Raw genomic sequence first — 18721 nt, 5'->3', positions numbered from 1 at the left:
GCTAAATGCAATTTACCAGAAACAGGGCGTGCTTATTTACAACAATGTGAAACAGCAACAATATCTGAAGAATCAACAGACAACTACTTGTTAACTAATTGGCCAAGTAATTAGAACATACAGTTTTTAGCTTCCACATTCTAAAACCTTTTTTTCCACCACATACCATTTAGTTTAGTTCTATGCTCTTCTGAAAAGGCCCCAGGTTTGTCTAATATGAGTAAAAAAACAGACGTGATCCATATTTGACAATAAACTCTCCAAAGGAGTGAACTGCATGTTCACATCTCGTATTTTCAACAAAAACAAAACTATTTCAGCAATACCCAGCATCAAGATCTCCTGCAAATGAACCATAGTGTCCATATTTAAATCCAAAAGGAATTTGGTAAGAATGGTAAGGAGTAGACTGGATTTAACCCTAGGCTTCTAGGTCTGGTAGTGTGGTGCCTAATAATTTCATGGTAATTGAAGTAAAAAAGAGAAGAAAGATTGGCAGAAATCAACTGGATTAGAACCGTTGACTGCTAGGGGCAATGTTCATTGGGCTACGGTGAAAGACAGTGAAAAGCAAAGAAAAAAAAAATTGCTCTCAAACAGCAGTGCTGGGCCACATGTATTGAGAGATTGTTCCTTTGACCTACTGCTCCTGTCACCAGACAGAATTGAAATACAGGCCCAGTAGCCAGCACTTTACAGTGAACAGGTTTCATGCTTTCTAGCACAAAGCTCCCATGTTATTTGAATGGGAGGTCTTGTCAATGTAAGTAGGTATGTACGCTGGGGGGGTTTATGTCATACCTCATATTTTTGATCTTTTTTTTTTTGGTCCTACCCTGAAAACTATCTGAAATATAAAAATAATTCTTCCAGATCTGTAATCCGCACATCAAGGAGTACTAGACTGTGTGACCTACTTTCAAACTAACTACACTGGTCGGTTACAGCACAACTTGCACACCAAACAAAGAGTTTTTGTCCAATATAGGTATGGCGACCACCTAAAACTTCCAAGTGAAATTTCGTCCAAAGATCATTAGATCCAAAGATTTACAGAAAAAGGCTGTTTAAGCTTATCAATAAAATTCAAAAAATGCTGTTAAATTAAGTGACTGGCCAAACAGAAAAAAAATGTCAAAAGCTGCTTCATATGTTAGCTATTAAAAATGCCAAGTTTAATGGCAAAACTGTCAGTTGTAACTGTGTGGTCCTATAGTTAAAAATGAAGATTTGTGGTTGATCTATCCACTGATCAATTTTCAGCTTCATAGCTATTATGGTGTCCGGTCACGTGACATTTGAAAAAAGATTAAATATGTGACTAAAACGACCAACAGCGAGATTCCACATTTCTTTGACACTTGCAAAACAAAAACAAAAAAACAGTTGTCAGAAAAGAAGAAAAATAATCTGAGCGAGAACAAAAGTCTTCCAAACACTTGCGAAGCTTGGAAGCCCGATTAAACACTGTGTGCATGTGGCATAATTTTACAAGTGACACTAACTCTTGAAGCCATCATGTGGCCAGGTCAATAAATCGGAACGATTACATACCTGAGGAAGAACACTTAAGAGTTTGGGGATATACAACATAGTGAGCAGCACAGCGATCGTGAATGACTGCATGATCCCACAATGCTTTGCATGTTTAATGCCACTGTCTCACACTCATACCCTTACCGACAAAGAGGTCTGTTCAAATGCCAACGAAGTTCCACCATAACTATAGCCAAATGTATAAAAAAAATGGTTTATGTAAGCTAATGGTCATGTGGCAAATCTACAACTGCATAGGCCTACAGGCCTTACAGTCAGTTTTATATATGTGGAGGAAACTGCAGTGACAGGCATAAACCTTTGATATTTGCATGATGCTAATAAGCGCATGTGATGTATGTATAACTAAATCTACAAAACAGCAGTAAATATTATACTCAGCTCTATGATCCGTATTTTGATATAAAAGGAATTTTTTTTTTCTTTCACCATAATCTACACTTAAATTGATACCAGATTAGCTGCTTAGAATCCAGCTCATGCAGAGTAGGCTGTGGCTTTTAGTCAGGAGGTTTCCTGGACAGAGAGCCCATTCCTCAACTGGTTTATTCCACCAGGCGTTTTGCAAGGTTTGTCAGTAAGTATTTCTCCAGCAAGAATCTTTGATACTAAAGTGTTCATTTGCGTGTGCAACATCATGGTGTTATGTCCGTTGCCTCAAGATAGGGCGGTACTGAATTTCCTCCCTTTAGGTGACTCTCCTGTTTAAAAGGTGCATTTCTAGAAGTCGTGGTTTCTCTTACTGACACGAGGTGTACACCTCAGTGTGAGGTATAGGTGAGGTGTATATGGGATGGACGCCTCGTGTACACCTTAGTGTGAGGTATGGATGAGGTGTACGCACACCATCTACATTATCTGAGGTGTACTGTTCTTCAAGTACACCCCAACCATATACATATATACCTCAGATGTACTTCTGTACCAGGCAATTTGAAAAAAATCAACACTTAGAAGATGTACACCTTGGAAATTTTGAAAGTTAAAAAAAAATTAAAGACGTACCTCTGATACACCTTAGAAACTTTGAGAGTTTTTGAACACAAGATAATGTACCTCAAATACACCTCAGGAACAATCATCAATATTTTTGTGCAAAAGAAAAATGTTTACTAAATAAATACCTTTACCCTATAATGACTGCCATTCACTGTGCAAATATTGATCATTCACAGAGCACAGATATATTTCATCATGATTACTCCAAGATGACTCTATGTACAAATACTGTAAACAAAGAACAGCATGTACTTACAGACTTACTTACATTTATCTGTAATTTATACAGTCAATATTTAAGTGTTTTGAGGTTGTTCTCAAAATAGAAATGAAAACAGTATACATCTACCTTGCCTATAAGCATGTACCTCAGCTGTACATCAGTTGTACCTCAGATACACCTCAATATTATTTTATATGATTTTTTACCTATATTGACAGGGTACACCTCCACTGAGGTCTAATATAAGTGTACTTGAGGTACTAATTTGCATAACTGACAGTACCTCAGATACACCTTCAACAGACCTCAGATACCCCTAAAGTATACATTAGACACACCTCAATTCAGATATGCTTCACCGAAATGGTACACCTCAGACATACCTCAAATATACCTTTAGTACACCTTATAAGGGTAAAGGTAGGTAGAACCTCACAAAATATCTAATGTCAAGGTTCGGAGTTAATGTGGCATAAGGTAGTCCTAGACAAGACAGATTTCAATTTTGTAAACTGATTTGGGAAGCACAGGATAAACATTGTGTATATTTTTTAATCTATTCGGATGTAAATTAAAATCCCTTGCCCTAAGTACAGTAAAATCCAGTAGACTGTTTTTCCTACAACTTAATCTGCCCAAGATAAAAAACATTTCACTTAAAATCTCTCCACATTTTTGTGAGCCTCAAAGGCTGATATCGTTTTATTTTTATTTTTTTTTTGCCATTCTGTTGGGTAGAAAATAGTTGTCACTGTCGAGACATAACTAGCTAACTACATGCATGCTTTGATAGACGAGGTCCCACTTCTCTTATGTTTTACACCTGAAAATCTAATCTCGCATTATGTCATAGTCGCTGTCATGTAACAAGGGAGGTAATTCAGGGCAGGCATATTCATATGTGATGAGACTATACACTCTTTGTGACGTCGCCGTGCACAAACATTTCAATGCAATAAGTTTGGTCCACGGATGTGCATGTTGTGAAATATGCTGTATGTCGGGTCTGCAGAAAATATAAAAATGGCTTATTGTTTGTTTGTTTTTCGTTTTTTTTTAACAACATCCTGGAGTTCAAACCATTTCAGTAAATCTATTCTGAATTGATGAAAATATATTTTATAACCCAGCTAGAAAAGTATAACTAATACATTGTAAAGTCGTTTGTCTTAAACTGATATAGATTTAAATGATGAATATTTTATTCCTTCAGTATGTGACCATCTTTTGTATTACTCTTTTGAAATATAGCTAAGATTAGACGTGCCACAACTTGTGATTCCCATGTCAAGGAAACGAAAGTAAATTTCTATAAACATTTATTATTATATATTAATCCGAAACAAAATTTATATAATCTTAGAACAGTTTATTACGGAGACAAACATTTATCTCAGTTTTGAAAAAAGAAGACTTCCCTACATTACAATGGTAATTTTGCTGATATTTATAGATGGTGACCCATTTGAGTGTCCCAATGCTACGGTGACCATCCTGCAGTTGTAGCCTCTAGATAAAAGCTTCTATCAGCATTTTACTTATGGTAAGGATTTAAAGTAACTGAAGTGAAAAGAAAACTGAAAGAATTTTCTTTACTGCCTAAAGACACTAAAATACCATTGTTCTGTGGTAACCATGCATAGATTCTGAGAATGAAGGTTTTCAGTTATCCAGGTATGCATCTGACACAAGGCCCAGTTTTAACTAGATTTTTATATTAAAATTAACCAGCAATACGACCATATGCCTTGTGCAGATTCACCATGTAACACTATCACTTCAGCAAAGATCAAATCCAGGGTTGTTAAAAGGAGTCATTTTATTGTCTCTTAGTCAGGAGCATCAAAGAAGCTGCTAAGACACAGGTCTTCTGAGATGTACAGTAATCCAAGAGGATGTCAGTTTTTCCTTAGAATCTCTTCAACAGTAAATTGTGTGACTCCTAATGACCAGGCAGACTAGGTGTGAGTTCAATTCCGAAAAGTTAGCCTCTAACTCGCCACCAGAGGAGCATGTGATGTGGGGTGTTTGAACATGGATTCAAAAGAAAATATGTTAAACTGATTTACATTTATGTGAAAATGGCCACTAATTTACAGAATAAAAAATGTTGGTTATTTATTTCATAAGTTTCATATTCCTTCTATTATTGTTTATGTATATACACATGCATGCACCAATATTGTAGTATATTTCTAAATTACAAGCACTATGACTGAAACCAATCTGCAGTCGTGAGGCTGTTCATGTAATCAGTATAAGTTTTACAATACTTTGTTATCAATACAGATGATCAACCTTATGAAAGATAAAACTTGAAACCAGGCACAAAGCTGCCAGTATTTGACTCTAACTCCAGTAATTTCTAGAAGATTATAGCATGTACTGTGTAACAGAAAGAGAGTCGAGACAGAAAATGAGAGCTAGACTTTGTGGCTGATGCTTTGTCCTCGCACTCCTGTTATTGTTTGAGAAAATCATGTTTGTAAACTGATCTGGATTGATAGTAAATGTTGAGCAAATAGCTCAGTTCAAAAAAGGAGTGACTCAAGGGGGATAACTCTGAAAACATTTGGACTGAAACTCCAAAACTGATGTACATTAACAGTGTGCAGAATATTGCATTAAAGAACTATCAAATCAATAAATAAATACCATCAAACTGGATTTCACAGTGAAAGCCAAAACAATAAAACCTACACTATACATGTACCTTTATAGGAGTTATAGGGGAGTTCCTGTGTTCACCTACTGAGCTCATGCCCTGGGTTATCCCTTTGACTTCACTGGCTCTGTGGAGAAAAATGGGAGTGGTCCATGGAATAATGAAACACTGGAGTAACTCCAAGCATGTCAGTTTGACCTCTAAAGGTTTATTCATTACTACATGTATGTCATCAGTGGACAAACTTTGAATAGAAAAAAAAAGCCTGACAGAAGATATATAAATTTCTTACCATAGACAAATAGCATTTGATGTTGTCTTACCATAGACAATATCACTAGACATTGTTGTACCACAATGGCACACTCACGTAAAGTTACTGGTATGTACTGACATAACTAACTGTGTATAAAGTTATAAATCTGTGTACATAGACATGTACCATAGAGGTAGTTCAGCTTCAACACACATTTACAGTGAAATATACTGGATCTCTGCAGCATTCCATAAAGGTTACCAGTTTTATGACCAATCTCATTATATAACAGAGCATCCTAAATACATGTACATGGTAACATTAATATTTAGCTCCTCATGTACATGATATTTAGCTCCTCATGTACACGGTAACATAATATATTGCTCCACATGTACATGTTAACATAATATTTAGCTCCACATGTACATGTTAACATAATATTTAGCTCCACATGTACATGGTAACATAATATTTGGCCCCTGTGAGTGTCATGTAGAGACTAGTTACACCGTTCCTACATGCATGATCTGATCCAATGCATGGACCTATCAAAGCTACAAATAACTAGTCACAACAGGTACTACTAAAATCTTATATTATTGTCACACAACTTTTATTTATTTATTTATTTATTTGATTGGTGTTTTAGGCAGTACTCAAGACTATTTCATTATTTGCCAGCATTATGGTCGGACGAAACCGGGCATAGCCTGGGGGAAACCCACGACCATCCGCAGGTTGCCGGAAGACTTTCCTACATACAGACGGAGCCAGCCACAACTTTTTTCATGAAAAAATAATGCCATGCATTATTTAAGACAATCACTTAATATTTAGAATACAAAACGATTAAAATAAGTTTGAACGATGTGCATACGGAAACTTTCCTTTCACGCACTCATGCGCAGATCTTGCCTGGCAACACACAACAACAACCTGGCCCACTTCACCACAACTACAAATATGTAAAAATCAGTGTGCACATGCCTTGAGAATGTCCCAGGACTGATCCCTCTCGTGTTAGCCTTAAACATAATTTTGTGGCAGCACATTGACTGCTAGAAAAGAGGCGAAAACCAGTCACACCATGATAGATATAGTGGCGTGATGAGCATCATCGTCAGAAGTGGCAAGATGGCGCCCCCAGATTCGCGAGTTCACACAACTATCTACTCTGTCTTCAGCTGTTTACTTCAGTAAGGACAAACAACAAATCACTGCTACTGTCTGAAGAACCAGGTTTTTATTAGCAATATTTATCCCTGTAAGCTATTATAAAGCTGTATATAGGCCTACTATTAAACTACGAAACAAAGGTTTTTCGAAACAATGTCTTTCCCCTTAGACACCCCTCTGAGAGCACCGTGTATATCCCGGTTGAAATTTCTTTGCTATAACAGGCTGGTGAGGGGCACGTACGGTAGGCTAACCCTCAGTATCAAGAGCGATGAGGAGAAGTTGCGATGGGAAGGGGCGAAGTGGCGATGCGAAGTGGCGATGCGAAGTGGCGGAGTTGCGATGCGAACAGGCGAAGTTGCAATGCGAACAGAAGAAGAGATGATAATCCGAAGTTGCGATGCGAAGGGTCAAAGTTGCGATAGAACGGCAGGGCGAAGTTGCATCGCCACTTTGCTCCTTCGCACCGCAACTTCGGCGCTTCGTATCGCAACTTCGCCCTTGGTATTAGGCCACTGGAGGCACAATGTGGCCCTTATCAGCCATCATACATTGCAAGGACACCTATTCTACCCGTCACATGAGCACACAGTGAAATATAATACGTACTTTTGCACAAGTATGAGTTTTCCATATTTTCCCATAAACGACAATATGTTATGGTCTAATGCTGTAATTCAGTCCCCAACATTCCGTGGCCAATAAGCTTTGGTGCACCTTGTCCAGCTTGACGTGAGAAAGCAGCCATTAAAATATAGACCTAGATTGACCATCTGGAAACGGGTATGCCAGCAGTTGGGAGCGGTTCCTAGCAAAGCCAAGGAGACGTCACTCATAGCCTCATCACCACCTGCCTACTTGTGTCTTCTTGTACAGAATTTCGGCAAACTTTCATCAATAAAAGTAACCTGCCCAAAGTTTAGACGGTTTCCATGATTTTGACACCAACCATGCGCCTGTACAGCGAAGAAAGGTTTATATAATATATAATTATATTCGGATCAAAGTGCTACCCTTAGTCCAATCTCGTCTCCCCATGCATATAATTTTATATGTGGAGAGACAAGATTGGAGTAAGGGTAGAAAAAAGATCCTGAATAAGGTAGGCTACTGATCTCATGTTAAAGCGAACGTAGAGCGCGACACTTGCGCTTTAAGGACACCATCCCATGACACCATCGTAAGTCCACTTTTTTCTCAACGTTTCTGTTTTGCTCCTCTTTTCCTGGTATGTGGCAAGCGTGCTGACTTATAAAGCTTCAAATACGAGAAAAATAAGAGAATCTACATCCGTGTTAACAAAGGTGAGGTCATAAAATGTAAAAATGGTAGCCTAGGACCTACTTCAGTCACACTGAAAAATAGTGGGGAGGGGGGGGGGGGGGGAATCATGCACAAATATAATCTTCCGGAAAAAATCTCGAGCACGGCCTTAAAAGCACCAATAAAAAAATTAGTATAACAACTTAACTTTCAGCCTAATTCCGCTACATATTACACTTTGCAAGTTAATGATAAACATGTGCCATCAAGCAAGACTCGCTTGTTATTTCGTAGATCCAGGGTCAATCCTGGGTCGAGTCACGCCTAAGGCCTTAAAAGAGGAAGTTATAACTTCCTCGCTTGGCGTTCAGCATGAAGGGGATAGTGCAACGACTTGTTGACCCGTGTCAGTATAATTCCTCGGGCGGGGCGTCTTACTTGCCTTCGGTAAGGCGTGAAGCAGCACTAGATAAAGGCGGTGAAAATCCGTCCTTCAACAAGGGGGCACATTACATGCACTCCAAGGGTTCCTCACTCTAAGGATTCCTTCGTCATATGATTGAAAAACTGTTAAGTACGACGTTAAACCCCAACCACTCACTCACTCACTCACTTGTGATTTCGTTATAGCTGCCACATGTTACGTATTAGCATACCTTAAGAATAACCCATTCTAACTCATGACATATATCTTTACTCACACAGAAGTGTGTTTCTAAGGAAAGAAAGAAACACTGAGATTAGATCTCTTTCTCAAATTACTATCTGTTCCCCTCAACGACTTCCAATAGTATATAAAGGACGCCTTTCTGACCGCGGTACAAATACAGATTTTAAACTTTCAACTGATCACATTATAAAGTTTTATGTTGTACATGTGAAGACAAACGTTAACCTAAACGAAACTTTGACAGTAAGCAGACATACAAACATGTACGTGGAAGTTTTAGTAAGTATTTTCTGGTTGATGTCGATCTTGAGAATTAAAAACACAGCGCCTAATTTGAATTAGAAATTATAGTTTTTGATGAGGGATACATTTTTGGTGGGTTTATAAATAACCAACCATATATTCTACATATCCATAACGTTCTTTGGAGGGCTTCTACAAATTTTATACTTTTTATTCTGAAAAAAAACTGGTGTGGTAAGGTGAGGAATCGGGCCCCTGTGCAAGAAACTGTGGACCTCAAGTAGCGCAACTGACAATACCTGTGAGTCTCAGCTGCTGACACACTCGTAAGGCTACCTCTTTTTTCCATGCAGTTCTGTTTCACTCTTCTTTTCCTGTTTTATGGCAAGCATATGTGATATAAATCTCTAAACATCCACTGAAGTGATGTATAGGTCATAAAATCGAAAAATTGTAGCCGGCTCCAGTCACAGCAAAATATCTTCTTTTTTTTTTTGCATTAAGCACTGTAGAGTTAGGAAAATCACTGCACTACAAATGCAACATTCTGAAAAATTCTTGAGTACGCAGTTATGCCCCAATCAATTAAATGAATACACATAACAAATGTAACCTTCAGCCTTATACTTCCTCTACGCATAACATATTAATGTTAATGATAGCTAGTGGACCACATGTGCTCTCTCAACCAGGATTCATCATGTCGCTATAGTTGCCAAATGTTACGTAATGGTAATACCATAGCTTATCCCCTTTAATTCATGATACACTAATTTAATGCCTTTATCTTTACTCACACAAAATTATGTTTCAAAAGGAAAAACAAGAGCCACAAAGATTTGAATCTTCCCCGATGTGCATCTTTTGCTCCGCACCGACTTGGTTAGTCCACTGTACTGTGCAGGATGCCTGATAAAGCATGGCAGAAATACAGATTCTCAACTTGCTAAAATATGACAAAACTCATCACATTATAAAGTTTATGTTTTACACATGAAGACAAACGTTAGCCGAAATGAAACTTTGACAGCACGTAGAAATACACACATGGAGCTTTCAGTAAGAATATTTTTCTGGTTAACGCTGATGTTCATAATGTAAATCAAAACCCAGTGCCTCGTTTAAAAAAAGAGTTGGTCTTTTTGATCGAGATTGCATTTTTGGAGGGTTATTACAAAGCAACCATCTCTGTCATGGCACCGACCCGGATAGCACAATGGGTAGAGCGTCCGCTTCGGGACCGACAGATCCAGGAACACCTAAGACTTTAAAAGAGCAAGTTGTAACTTCCTCGCTTGGCGTTCAGCAAAAAGGGGACAGTGCAACGACTGGTTGACCCGTATCAGTATATGGCTCGGGCGGAGCGTCTTACTTGCCTTCGGTAAGTAGTCTCAGTGAAGCAGCACTAAATAAAAGAGCCGTCCTGCAACAAGGAGGCACATTACATGCACCCTAAGGATTCCTTCGTCGTCATATGACTGAAAAATTGTTGAGTGCGACGTTAAACCCCAAGCACTCACTCACTCTATGTCATGGCATTCTAACTATCCTGAGTGCTTCGACTAAGTTTCATCCTTCTGTGGCCAAAATTTACAGGATTGTGCTGGAATTTTGAAATTTGCCCTTTCTTATCGCACCTCTCTGCACGAGCCCCATTTTCCGCCTTACCGTATCAGGTCCTTTACACAAATGTGCTGGGACTTTGAAAATCGCAGATTCTTATTATAGTTTTCAGGGGCCAATTCTCCGCTTTACACTATACCACGTTCTTTTCAACGAAAATCAAGAATTTCTTCCTAGTAGTCAACATATTAGCCAATTCTGCCAATTGTTTTCTGCCAATTCAATTGTTTTCATTTTACTAAGTTGAGTATGGTAACAAGGCTTTGTTAGATGTTAAAGAAACTGTGTGTATTAGTGAGTATCCACCCGGTATGAATGGAAGCCTTCGCTCTAGATCAATCAGCGTGTCAAACTATCGCAGGGAAAAATAAAATAAAACCAGATTTAAGGTCAACAGGTCCAACTGCATACTTGTGATTTCAAAATCAAAAATAGGTCGTTACATGACATCAGATGACCCTCAACGAGCTTCAGTGTAGTTTAATTTGTTTTTCACAACTCATCAGCAGTTTGGTTCCGTCACGACGAACACCAACGGTGCAGAAAACATTTTTGATCGTCGGAGCAAGAACAATGGGCTTTAAGCTTGGAAGTCTATTTAACATACATTAAAAATACCTTCAACTTATCTCTATAAGATTGAAAAGGTATGGCAGCAACCTGCAGAGGGTCGAGTGTTTACTCCTACTATATTGGCCGCTGACGTATAAGTGAATATTCTTCAGCATGACGTAAATCTCCAAAAAAATAAATAAATAACTAAAATAAATATCTCTGTAGAATAAGCGTCTTGTCATCAGAAATAGCCACTGCTGATTTGTAAGGTGTCAATAAACTTGCCAGGAAGTTGTTGCTCAGCTTGCTGCAGCCTGCATGTGAAACTTTTAGTGTTAAATGAAACATTAAGAAGATCCCATCTTTCCTTCTCTGTTTTCAGTACAATGCGCCGCCCGCGTAATCGTCAAAATGACGAAACGAACTGCGTTGTGTAATTGCTAAGTTACATGATGATATGTTTAAATTCTAACTTATGTTAGTTGCATTACGATATGCAATGTTTAAGTGTTCAGATGCGTTGTTATGTTCTGTGTAAGTGCTGACTTATGTTTAGGCACCAAGTTGCGTGGTGTGTGCTGGGGTGTTGTTTTGTGTTCTTTGCTATTCTTTGTTATTAAGTGGTAGGTTATGCTATGTTTTGTTTAAAGTGAAAGAAAGCTAAAATATCAAGTAAGGTTCAACACTGTGCGCAAGTGAGCGTAAAAATACTTTCATGTATTCTTTTTAGTTTTTTTTAAGAGTGTTGGAAAGTTAGTTTTAAGTGGTCTATTTAGTGATGCCTACTTAGATTTTTAGAGGTCTATTCTTTTAAGGGCTATGTTATGCTATGATATGCTATATGCTTATGGCCATGACCCCGTGGGGTCTCCGGGTGAAAAGTATAGGTTTAGGACCTCAGTTCTCTAGGCAAGCTTGGCGGAAAGGACAACTAACCTCTCCAGTGTGGGCCCGGTGAAGAGAATAGGTCTACAAAAAAGTTATTTGTAATATGTATTTATGTGGTAAACTTTGTTACCCTTAACATTTACAGCTATAAGGTTATGCATATGGCTATGTTTAGGGGCTAAGGGTTGTTATGATTTGGTTTCGTGTTGTGTGATATTGTGTGGTGTTATGCTACATGATCTGGTATTTCCAAATGCCAGGTTATACGATGCTACGTTTGCTGTGGGTTGCTTTGTGCTGTCCTTAAGTTCTAGGTTATGCTATGCTATGTTTTTTTTAAGTGCCACGTTATGCTGTGTGACGCTTGTTGTGAGTTATGATTGTGTGCGATGCGTGTTACGTTTTGCAGTGTGATGTTGCCTGGTGTTGTGTTCTCATGTGCGATGTTGAATCTGAATGCTAGGTTATGCTATATCATTATGCTTATTATGCTGGTTATCCTATCCTATGTTCAAGTGCTGTTATGCTGTTTTTAAGTGCTAGGTTATGATATGCTACGTCTTTACTGTGTGTCGTGTGGTGTGATGTTATCATGCGTAGCGTCGTGCTTAAGTGTCATGTTGTGCTATGTTATATTATGTTATTTTGAAGTGCCATGTTATGCTTACAGTTGTTGTATTTTATGTGTTTAAGTTAATGCTTTAACTTAATTTTTTTTCTTGTGTTTTTAATTCTTTCGTGGAATGTTCATTGGAGGGTTGGGATGGGTTGTTAAATCTTGCTTTCTCCAAGCTCTGTTGTAGATTCTGCCAGTTTAATAACAAGATGAAAAGCCCAGATGATGACTTGCGTAGATGACGCTGATGACTTGACTAGATGATGATGATGATGACGACGGCGAAGTAATGCTGATGACCTGCTGAGATGATGACAACCAGCCGAAATGATGACCAGCTTACAAAGATGTATTTATTTTTTAAATTCTCGAGTACTCTTGTTTATAGTTTTATTATCAACAGCCCAGATGATGGCCTGCCGAAATGATAACCTGCCGAAAAGATGACCAGCCCTCAAAAACGTACTTTTTGTAAAATGTTGAAAACTTTTATTATAACATCAGTAAATTAAAACTAAAGCTCCATGCGTCTTCTTGGTGTTCATTAAATGGGGTTGTTAAATCTTGCTTTCTACAATCTTTAGCTGTTTCAGGTTATGTTAGTTTATTGAGGAGATGACAGCCCAGATGATGACCTGGCGAAATGATGATTACCTGGGTGAAAAGGATAGGACCTCAGTTCTCTAGGTAACCTTGGCGTAAAGGGAACTAACCTAAAGCTCTCCTGTATGTTTGTAAATTTTGGGTTGTTTAAAAAGTGAACAACAGTTCAGAGATGGTTACAGCTGTCAGGGTATTATTGCTGTAACATTATTTCACACTTGTGAATGCATATGTAACATAAACAACTTATCTTTGATATAGGAAAGTTATTTTTCACTGAAATTGTTTCGTAAGTGAATGACCAGCGTCTACTAAGAGGTGTTTTAATAACATGGGTTTGTTTAAAGGCTATGAGAGGTTGATGCAAACAGGCCTGCTATTTTCATAGTTGATCAGAGGAAAGCCATGTGTAACTTTTGCAAACCTGCTGCCCCAAGAGGACATCGGTTGAAGGGAGTTAGTCACCTTGTTAAACCCCAAGCTCCCAGAAACCAACGGAAATTGAAACAGTAGACAGTGGCAGGTAAAATTGGTCATACGTGTACATACATGTATTATAAATTGGTTTACTCTTCCCTGCCATTGCAGTTACACGTACTGCCTACATGCACGTGTATTTACCTGTCATAGAATTACAGTTAGTGTGAACACTGATTGTTGACAACTGAATTTACAAGATTTCAGTCTTTCCCGGACGGGTTCGTTGTTTATATGATTATAAATTTCCGAGACTAGCTTGAGTAATATGAAAGAATTTCTAACATCTGTCTCAATTTACGGAGCTCATAACTGATCTTCTGTTTAGTCATAAATGTTTCGTCTCTTCTTTTTAATAAAAGAAATACTGCGCAATTAACGTTTTAGGAAAGTTTCATACTTGTGATAGTTTCTGTTCATATAAATACCTATTAATTTATGTAATTGTGTTTTGTTATGTTGTCTGGAAGACTGTACAAACTAATCCAAATTCCTATCACACAAAATATACTTGCTGTTGGACATTGGTCATGAAGAGACAGCTGGAAGACGTGAAAACCTCACTCTTTGGTCAATTCTAAAGTTTATCGCTGAAACAGACACGGGGCCAATCAGTGGTTTTGAAAACGAGACGTATCTTGAATTCCCCTATGGACGTCCATTATCCTTGCCAAGAGCTCGGGCATGTATATCTACCACCTCACCTTCCCTATTGGACCATTGTCACTGACAAGAGGAGATGTTTAAAACGTTTGACATGGCATTTTCTAATGTATTCCTGGGTGTTACGTAATAGTATATCTTGTGCGGCTCTTACTAGTGTGATATAGCTTTCAGTTGCATTGTTTTTTCTTAGCTTCAGTGTTCGTACTGTGTATCTCAGAGCTGGAGGTGAATGTAATTTCTCTTAGCTGGGGATGAATTAGAAAAAAAACATGTTCTTGTAATCTTGAAAGAATTTGTTTGTTGCATTTGTGACATTGTTGACTGTTTTTATGCATGTAATTCTCTCTCTATTCTCTCTCTTGGTGTTATACTTGATCACTATTGGTCATGTGAGTTAAAATCCCATTGGAAAATTTCACAATTCCTTTGGTTCCGTTATTCTCAGGGCCTTTGTGACAAGACGCTTATGTGTGGTCTTCCATGAATATCCCTGGATTTTCCTTGTTCCCTTGTTCAATCGACCTCCGATTTCTGACACAGCTGTACAAGAAAGGGGTAAACTTGAAAGCTATAGTATGTAGGATGACAAGTGATACAATTTGCATCAACTACCGTGATAGTATAGTGCAGAATGATATTTTTAATGATCAGAAGATTTCTGGAATTTTTACCCTGTAGCCAACAGGTGTAAAAGTCCTTCTCTGTGATCCTTAATTGCCACATGATCTCCGATTGTTAACTCACTTTCTAGGTCCCCAAGGTGTTTTGACTTGAAAATATAGGCGCTAAAGCAATTCTCTAAGGCAATAAAAGGCACTGTCTTAAATCTAAACCTTTTTTTTCTTTTTTCTTTTGGTTAACTTAAAAAATTAGGTATACATAATTTATCTTACAACAGATCTTACGTGTAAAAGTTACCCTAATTCTTCAATCACCACAGCGATCAATATTTTCAAACATTTTGAGAACTATGGAATGTAGAGAAAACTTGCATCGTTAGTGAAACAAGCAAATCATTTTTAGCATCATTTTCATAATATTTCTATGCATAGATTTCCCTAAATAAAGTGCTTTAGTGGCAGAAAAGGTTGAAGATTTACAGTATGCACGTCACCTTAATTTTTATTTTTTTTTTAATTTTCTCGCACGATAATGCCTGACGCCTTGACCGATATGTTTTGTTGCGGGGAAGAATATTTAACTTGCGATGATTTTTTTCACAATTTTTAAATGTGAGCGTCTGAGGAACCGGTACTGATCATATAAAAAGAAGATAGCACATAAAAAAATCCCATGTCACTCAGAAAGGGTTCCCCATTCCATTGAGATGTCTGAAATTAGAGAATGGCTTCAACATTTCTTTTAATAAGAAGCGCTCCTTATTGTACTCGCTGAGCAAGGATATCTGAGTTCAGTTCGACTTGGTAAGGGTGCTAGTTGCCTTTTTCCTTCTGGATTTTCGAGGCATAAGTAACTCTACAAAACCAAAAAAAAAAAAAAAATGTTTTGTACAGTCAGTTTACAATAACAGCGAGGGCTAAAATGCTAAATTAGCGTTTAAACTCAGATCTTATGTGTACAAATTTTACTTCACCACTCGCATGAAAATCAGCAATAGGGGCCTACAATTTTTCAATCGGACCTGAATGGCATATTTTCAACGAACTGTTTCATTCTCTCTCCTTAAATATAAACACGTAGGACTGAGTTTAAATAGTTCTATTACTCAACATTTGCCTGCATGTGCAAAATTACGCTCTGAAGCTGGAAATTACAACAAAACAGCCGACTTCTTACAGCTCTTCAAATTTTAACAGAAAAAAATTTATGATAAAGAAATTATTTAAAAAAAAAACATGTCCAAAAATGACCATTCAATATAAATAAAACGCGCTTTTTTGCTTCTTTTTTTTTCTTATTTATTTGTTTATTTTATTTAATTTTTTTTGGAATCCATTGAGGATAAAGAACACGACTCGTAGCCGTAAACTTATTTACATGGCAATTAACAATCCGTAATCTACTAGATTTAAGTCAATGGACATGATGACTAAATTTTGGACATCCTGTCGAATTCATGATTATTGAATTAATAAGTAAGCAAACATGTACTACACTGGCCACAGTAACCTTTTGCGTAATCTGGTTGACGACTTTAGGCGTATTTTGACCGTTGTACGCCAAAAATTAAGCGATGTCTTCCTCACAGGTCTGTGGCTGGTAGGTAAATCTCGTGAAGTCTCGGACTGCCGCGTGATCAAGCGAAGCGATGGCATGATTCTCACGACTGACTGAGCGAGAACAATAGAGCTTCATATTCCTCCGTCTATGTTAATCCCAGATCAAAATCACCTTGTGTGTGATCATGAAATAGGCATGCAAGGAATACATGAAGTTGTTCTGTACGCTTAAAAGTCGGTTCTCAGTCGGGAACACAGAACAGGTATAGCATTTGCAACCAGTGATACCAGTTTGCATTGTGATAAGAATTATGATATAGTGTGCTGAACGTTTTGGGCGCAGTTTTCTTTTGTGGAAGCTCCGATGGTTGTTTGAAAACCCAACAGTTCAAGTATTGTCCCAGATCGATGCGGCTAAATTTCGCCCTTAATCTGAGGCTGCACAAAAATGAACCTGCACACAGAATTTTACACGTTGCTGACAACATTTAGAACTTTTTTTGCACAGGAATCAACAACCAAAGGAAATCATCGAATTTATGACACATACAAAAGGTATATACGGATCGGACTGATTTTCGAATATGATGCGAGAACTTGCGTATATAGCAAGTTGGGAGGACCGTTTTCTTCACCCACGCCGTTTGTTACTATCGAGATCACGTGGTCTCTAGCTTCCGATCCGATTTGTACTATATTCTGATTTGTACTTTTCTGGGAGCCTAGTGCATATATGTAGGCCTGTATATAGCTAATTGTGAGGATGACTTAATTAATGTCCAGATATTGAGATCGTCAAAAGGAATTTTTTCGGAGTAAGCTGTTCAGTGGATCAACTAGATTCACATTACAGCCCTTGTGGCTACTTTTTGAATTCACAAGTCAACCACCATGACGTCACCGAACTTTGTGCAACCTGGTTTCAAATCTGAGATAAAGGCTTCCACCTATAGTATATATAGCGTGCATACAAGAATGCGCCTACATATACCTGACAAGAGCATTCAAAAACTTCAACGGCAAGATCACTCTTACGTAACAGAGATGAATCTGATAAAGGAATCAACATATCTTCGCATGTTTAACTTTATAATACTACCCATGCAGACAATGCGAAGCACTTAAACAAAATTCGGTGCGCGTGTAGCTTTTGATTGGTTGAGTTTTATCAATGAACTGCCGTGAACCAATGAAGTAGCTCTCAATATTGTTGACTAAAAAGTGTATACGATATTTATCCCACGTGTCCCTTTTATTCCATGCTTTTGGTCAACTATCAGAGTACGGCGTTTGTTCAGGGGCCGCCTAGGAACTGGAAGCTCCGCGACTCTAGATTGCCGTAGGTGAAATCTCAACCGTTTTCGGGCACCGAGAGAAATTGGGTATGGAGAGTATAAGGCCGTAAAAGTGACATACTGAAAAGTTTACCCCAGCGCATCTCAGGGGCCGCGTGGGCCGCGTTGTCCTCTCGACCGTACATTGCCTCAGACATTCAAAATTAAAGCACCCAGACAGGAGGTTTAAGACGTACAGAGTCGTTTAAAATTTTCAAAAAATTAAAAGATGCTGACCACAGAAGGAAGGGGTAGGGGGTGGTGGTGCGTATTAGGTGAGGGTCCAGAGGTCGTCTAGTCCCCGGAAGATCCGCGTCCCTATAGACTGGGTCTGAGAATTTAAAAGGTTAGAACTTAGTGCCCCGATTTTAGGAGTGGTGATTGAAAGTTTAACATTGAAGCGCAGAATTAAAAAGTTGGGTCCCCGACTTTTATATGGCAGTCACAGATGCATGAGTCTTTTTAAAAACATTTTTTCCACTATGTGAAAGGCTTCGTAAAAGAGCCTTATCTGATGGACAGAAAATAAAGAATTTTATTTATTTATTTATTTGATTGGTGTTTTACGCCGTACTCAAGAATATTTCACTTATACGACGGTGGCCAGCATTGTGGTGGGAGAAAAGCGAGCAGAGGCCGGGGGAATCCAACGACCATCCTTAGGTTGCTGGCAGACCTTCCTACGCACGTTCGGAGAGGAAGCCAGCATGCGTGAGCTGGACTT

The 18721-nt window shown here is 38.3% G+C and overlaps 2 protein-coding genes across 3 annotated transcripts in view; one reads left to right on the top strand and one right to left on the bottom strand.

Annotated features, from left to right (window-relative positions):
* The window catches only part of LOC135466306 (uncharacterized), a 161699-nt gene extending 156126 nt beyond the window's left edge, over positions 1-5573 (bottom strand). Inside the window, exon 1 of one of the 2 annotated variants that reach the window (XM_064743726.1) lies at positions 5493-5573. The gene's annotated coding sequence lies outside the window, so the exon portion shown is untranslated. The remainder of the gene's footprint in view (positions 1-5492) is intronic. The other variant, XM_064743725.1, reaches the window with a different exon arrangement.
* An 8268-nt stretch (positions 5574-13841) lies between these two features.
* The window catches only part of LOC135469064 (vinculin-like), a 68248-nt gene continuing 63368 nt past the window's right edge, over positions 13842-18721 (top strand). Inside the window, exon 1 of the mRNA XM_064747587.1 lies at positions 13842-13863. The gene's annotated coding sequence lies outside the window, so the exon portion shown is untranslated. The remainder of the gene's footprint in view (positions 13864-18721) is intronic.

This window comes from Liolophura sinensis, chromosome 6 (genome assembly GCF_032854445.1).
Source record: "Liolophura sinensis isolate JHLJ2023 chromosome 6, CUHK_Ljap_v2, whole genome shotgun sequence".
Taxonomy (NCBI): domain Eukaryota; kingdom Metazoa; phylum Mollusca; class Polyplacophora; order Chitonida; family Chitonidae; genus Liolophura; species Liolophura sinensis.
Note: the sequence above shows the minus strand (reverse complement) of the source record. Positions and strands in the feature narration are given on the sequence as shown.